Source organism: Nicotiana attenuata, chromosome 1 (assembly GCF_001879085.1).
Source record: "Nicotiana attenuata strain UT chromosome 1, NIATTr2, whole genome shotgun sequence".
Taxonomy (NCBI): Eukaryota; Viridiplantae; Streptophyta; class Magnoliopsida; order Solanales; family Solanaceae; genus Nicotiana; species Nicotiana attenuata.
This window is the reverse complement of record NC_031989.1, coordinates 12,867,028-12,873,467: the sequence shown is the minus strand read 5'-3', so window position 1 is coordinate 12,873,467 and position 6,440 is coordinate 12,867,028.

The following is a 6,440-nucleotide window of genomic DNA, read 5'->3' as shown; positions in this document are numbered from 1 at the left end:
AAAGGAGCCAGTCTTTAATCCATGACAAACTTTGTATGTTGTCGTGTCTTAAACTACAGCCCAAGCACATAAAGGGGGAATGGGGATAGGGATTCATTGCAAGTAACAGATAGCAAGACAAAAGTATTACTTTAAAGTTGAACTTACAAGCCAGCTAAAGTACATGGGCATAAAAGCTTGTAAGTAAACACATTGGAATTTGATGCTTGAATCAAAAAGTAGGACATACCAGTTCAGAAGAGCAAAGTAGGAAGAAACAGTAGATTTAGGGAAGCCAAATTGAAATCAAGAAAAAGAGTGTAAGTTTTAGAAGAGAGTTGTGATGATTAAAAAAATCGTGTGTGTGTTAATGAAAGAGCGGGTATTTATAATTGCAAACAGGTGTAGCAAATAAAGCAAGAATCATAGTTTAGTAATAAATTAAGGAACTATGTACCAATTAAAAAATTAAATCACCTATAGACTTCCTTTAATTAAGGAGTCCAAATTCAAAGGTAATGGGCAGAAGTTATTTAAGGAAGAAATCAAGTAAATACCTCGTGCAAGGTAGACAAATAAGGGTAAATACATGGTGGTACTTGATTTGTAAAACAAGAAGGGAACCAGTAAAATAACCAGTAAAGAATTCCCATTGAAAAGCCTTGCTCGAGTCATAAAAAGAGGTAGAAGGAAAGTTTTAATTTAGGGAAAAATCATTAACAATCAATTAAGCAACATTAAAGGATTCAGAATCAATTAACAGTTGGCAAGACCTTTGAAAGAGAAAGCTCTCGTATTAAAACACATAGACGATGTCAAGCAAGAGGGTTTCAAAATCACAAACGCAGAAGAAGGTTCAAATTCAATTCATAAACTCGAAGTGAGTCTGAGAGTTCAAGGTTTCAAAAGTAGAACCCTTGTCCAGACATAAAACCAAATTTAGCTAAAGAAAACCCCCAAATCCTAGGGTTTTTAAACTCGAATTTGATACAGAGATGAAGAGGCAAACTATCGAGATGAGTTCAGAGACCCCTTTTCAGAGTCCTCATGAGAAGCATACAAGCACAATAGCAAGTAGAACATAGGAACCAGTACAGGAAAAAAATTTCAAGAAAGCTTGAAAATTAAATGAGTTCAGGTAGTGTAAACTTAAAGAAACAGTCGATGAAACACATCTAGGAAGAATCCAGGCGAAGTCCGGTAAAGGCAAACAAAGGATCAAAACTCAGTAGGAAAACACAGCAGAGGAACACATAAGATAGACATGAGAGAGCATGGTGAAAAACCAGTATGAGAGATAGAACGGAGCATAATAAAATAAATTCATAACAAGGCAAATATAAGAACACACGAAAGGCATGTGAGTCAGAAAAGAGCCAGTAAGAAACATAGCAGGGATCGATTCACACACAGAAAAGAAGAAGAAGAAGAGTCAGAGAAACATTTTACGGACTTTCCAGAAACCCTAATCGAAAAGAAGTGGCTTTTTGAAGAAAATCGGAAAAAGGTTTAAGAAAACTTAAGCAACAGCGCAAACATGTAAACAGATCTAAAATAATCGGAGAGAACCTCGATTTTAGGGTTCCAGATGAACCTTGAGATGAGAAAGGCTTCGAAAATACCCGATCTAAGTCGGATAATGTCATAAACAGGCTCAAAAGACCAAGAGCCAACCGAGCAAGGCCGGAGATGGCCGGAATCTGTTCGAATCAATGAAGGCTTGGGTGAAGACCCTCGAAGGTCTGGCCTCGATCATTCGAAACAATAAGGCATGCAGGAGCCATAGGAGGTGGGTATAGGACTGTCCATGGCCTGAGAAGCCATGGACGCCGGTGAAACATGGTGGAGAACAGGTAGAGGAGGCTTGGGTTTCCGGGGAGCCTTGAGAGAATTGGAGGTAAAGAGAGTTCAAAGGCGGCAATCTGATAGAGGTGAATTAGGGTTAAGGGGTATGGAATTAAAAAGGAAAGAACGGATCATGTCGTGATCAAAATGATCAACGGCTAGGATTAAAGAGAAGCTGGGCGGGTCTAAAATGGGTCGTGGGTTTTGGGTTAAAATTTGAAGTTGGGTCGTGTTAATTGGGTGGAATTGGGGGGTTAAATTGAGGCTGTAATTGAAATAAGAATATGGCTATGTGTTAAATAGCCAATTTTTCCCCCTTTATTTTATAAAATAGTTAAAATGATTTTAAAACAAATTAAAAGCACTGAACTAATTAATTAATATATAAATATTGATCTAAAAATACTGGAAATGATTTTACATTGTAAAATGCTGTTAATCGTAAAATAGGCTACAATTGCAATTATATGCAATTTAGCTTTAAAAATACCAAATAAATTTATAAAAATATGCAAAAATCACCTTAATTATATTTGTTTGTTAAATACGAGAATAGAAATAAAATATTTAACCAAGTGATAATTTTGGGGAATAATTTATTTTGTACTGCCAAAATAGACAATAATTGAATTTTAAAAATCTTAAAAAATTAGGAAAAAATACCAAAACTCTTGGGCATGCTTATATATGCATACACATGCTATTTCTGAAAGTATTTTGAGTGTAAAATACATAGGGGAAAAATTAGGTCAAACAGCACGGAGCTAGCACAGAAATATCTTTTGTTGGAACTACTGATCAAGTTAGCAGATATTTTACTAACGCCACTAATTAGAAGGATAGGATTTGTGCTTTAAGAAAATTACTTAGCATTGATTGCTAACTAATAACATATAGGACCTATGATGTTACTACAGTGTTTTTGCAGTGTAATGATTGTAACTTTTACTCATGCATTAATTACGCCTCCGTTTCCTTTCCCTCCTCTTTTTTCTTCTTTCACTATCAAGTTTTCGTCGTTCAAACAGTTGGAAAAGACAATATCCGTCCACTTCAACTGATGCCTTTTCCTTTTGTGGACTTCAACTTTCAGAAGGTTCTCTTATTAAGGCGGAGAACCTCTTTCTAGATCACTTTCATCCCTTAATCTAAAGAAAACCTTTTCCAAGCTCCCGACCAAACCACTGTTCCCTTCAATAGGCTAAACAACCCCAGAAATCCCTCCAATCATACCAGAAAGAAAGTACGCTCCAAAGACAAAACCCCGCTCTATCCCCCAGAACAAGTATAGACCTAAGGTACCGACCGTATGAGGGTTTCGCTTTCTTCACAGGGAAGATTTGTCTGATCACTCTCAAACCGTTAGGAGAAAAAGCCCTAGGGAAAGATGCCTATGAAGACCCCCATGTTTCCTCTACCCAAAGAAAATCAAGTTTGAGTCTTCTGACTCTCTCTAGAATCCGATCTGAAGTTTCTGGAATTCTCCAAATAGGGATTTCTTCATTGCTCTGAAGGACAAGCTCATTTGCTCATGGAAGGGTTAGCGACCTTGACGACATGGGAAGCCCTAATCTGTAAGGTCAAAAAACCTCTTTGTTCATTAAAGGGTGGGCTTTAGTTTCTATTATTCCTACGCCTAAAGGTCTATGAACCCTGGTAAAGATTTTTAATGTATCTCCGCTCCAATAAGCCTTGGGACAGGTTGGAATCCTTAGTATTAGGTAAGCGCATTGTTCTTGATTGTGCCCTGTTTGATTCACTTTTTCAGTGTCGATGTTCTAGTTTTCCTATGCTTTTCAAAAATACCTGGCCCGATGATTTTGAAATTTCCTTTGACCAAGCTAAACAGTGTATTGCTGAGTGTCCCTCTGTCTCCCTTCCCAACCAGTTAGGTCCCAGTGATGTTAGTTTCGACACTCGTGTCCTGGCTCATATTGTAGCAACTACTCTGCTTCCCCGCACTGGTTCTTTTTCAACCTTCTCTCAAAGAGACACCTTCTTAGTATACTGCCTTGTGACCAAACTCAAAGTCAAGTTATCCTCCTGGGTCATCAATTTCATGATTGAAAGTGCTGAAGATCCCACCAGTCTACCCTATGGCATGGCCATCACTCACATTCTGGAATCTCATCAAATTTCCCTGTCCAACTTTCCCTTTATCACTATTTCAAAATCCTACAACTCTAGAGCCTTTGCAAGTATGGGGTATATGAGTGTGAAGGGCTCCTGGGTTAAGAAGCACGAAGGTGAAGCTAAGCATGCTCCTATAGAACCCAAATCTATACCCCATGCCTCTCACCCCAGTCCTGGTGATCCTGATCTTGATGAAAAGCTTCGTGCCATTAACACTCAACTCTCTGAAATCAAAAATCTCGTCACAGCCACTCAGTCTACTGTTGGTGACGTTTATACCATCTCCAAGGAAACAGGGTCTGATGTGTCAAAGATAAGAGTTGCTGTTCTCAGAGTTAGGGAGAATGCTGTCAAAGCTTTCAGGGAAATTCATGACAGGTTGGATGGAGTGAGCATCTCAGCAAATGCTAGCTTTGAACAATTGAAGGAGGCCATCTGCAACACTCTTACTTATTTTCTGCGTCGTTAATGTGGTTGATTATGACTATTTTCTTTTTTGCTGTGTTGTTTTTGGGCTGTTATCTCAGCCATTGGACAATTTTTGCTTTTATCTTGCTTTAGGTGTTTGTGATTGAACTTTAACGCTACTGTTTAATACTATATATTCTGTTTAGTTCTTGGTTTGTTCCCTTTTTGCTGATGCCAAAAAGGGGGAGAATAGTATATATATTGTATCTGTACAGGTATAGTCGACTGTGGCACAAGTAGCATCCTCCGTGGCACGAGTCCACTTCAACCATGGACTAGTCAACTGCCTGAACTGAGGGGGAGTGCCATGAACCTCAACTGCATACATTGAGGGGGAGTAAAACACAGGGAAGTCAGCTAGTGTTCATACATATATATTATTTTGTCATCATCAAAAAGGGGGAGATTGTTAGATCTAATTTTAATGATGAAAATAATATATCTGTGCAGGAAATCAATCAGAGAAGATCAAGGAATCAAGGAGCTACTACGAGATTGCTGAAGTCAATCTGGATGCTTAAGGAAAGAAATCAATCAGCAAAGATTACAAATCAATCAGCAAAGATCATGGACAGCTGCGATGGAAATAATCTTTGCAAGCCTAAACTTAAGGCAACAATCAAGGCCAGCACATTCAATCCGGATTCTGAAAGAAGATTAGCTGAGCTGCCAATTGTGGAAGGACCAACAATCAAGGAGTAAACCCTCGTCATCAACAACTGAAGAAGGAAAGCGATCAATTGCGATCAATCTCCTCTCATCAAGGAAGAGCAATGGCTAGCAATCTTATTCTTGGAAAGAATCAATCTCTTTCCAAGGATCAAATCTCTTGGGTTGTCAAATATCGTCAGCAAGAGGACTTCACCAAAGTATTTATACTCAGCATCCAGCCTTAGACAAATATACTTTGATCGAACCAAAAATCCTCTCTTTATTCTACTACAAACAAACATTGTATTTCTTTGAGACCTGTTGTGTAACAAGTAAGAGAAAGAGGAGAGTATAACACCGGTGAGGCATTGTATCAAAAGAGACGAGTGTTATAGGAACTGAGCTATCACGTCATTTCCATTGTACTAGAAGAAACGCATTTACTAAAGAGAACTCCCTTGCAACCCAAGGAGACTGGACTAGGATTCACATTGAATCCGAACCAGTATAAAATTCCGGTGTCTTTAATTCCTGCACTTACTTTCTGCGTTTTATATGCCGCCCCCTTTTTTTTTCTCTTCCCCTTCCATCGGGGAGGAGTACGGGTTTCGACATTCATGGGGTGTAAAGACTCATTTTCTTTTGGGAATTGGGTATTTTGAAGAGTCGCCACCTAACGATTTTAAGGTGCGTTAGGGAACCTATAGGGTTCAACTACAACTACATTTGATAACCAGAGATACGGTAAGGGCTTGAAATTATCCCAAGGGGAAGGTGTTAGGCACCCTTCAGGATTCACTAGTGTGGTTCCCGGCCAGATAGTTTTTTGTGAATTTGTGCAATTAGCAAGTAAAAAAATAAGGCTCAAATAATAGGGAATTTTAAATTTAAATACACAAGTGTTTGAAAAACAATAAAAGCAAGGTTTGAAAAGAGTTATAATCTAAGCATGCTTGTGAATGAAAAAGGGGTCCTAAGTTTGTTTGTAATATGAATCACATCAATGCAATACCCGGTAATCACTCCTCAAAAGAGGGGCTACACGTGGTATTAGCGCACCGGTCATCATATCCATATCTACCCTTCCCACCCCGTGAAGGTATTAAAGCGAGGATTGGTCTCGACCTCTATTGCATGTTGTTACCCGTCCCATTCCTATCAGTCCCGGAGGAATTTAGGACCACTATTCCTATAAGAAAGAGGTTCTAAGCTAACTCTTAGGTTTAAAGGTAAAATGCTAAGGCGACATACAAAACAAGTAGAACTGCATTTAGAGGGGAAACATATAAACAATTAAAAGGCTCATGTATACCTCCGCAAATAATGCATATAAGCAGCATGACTTAAACACAGTTAAGGTCTGA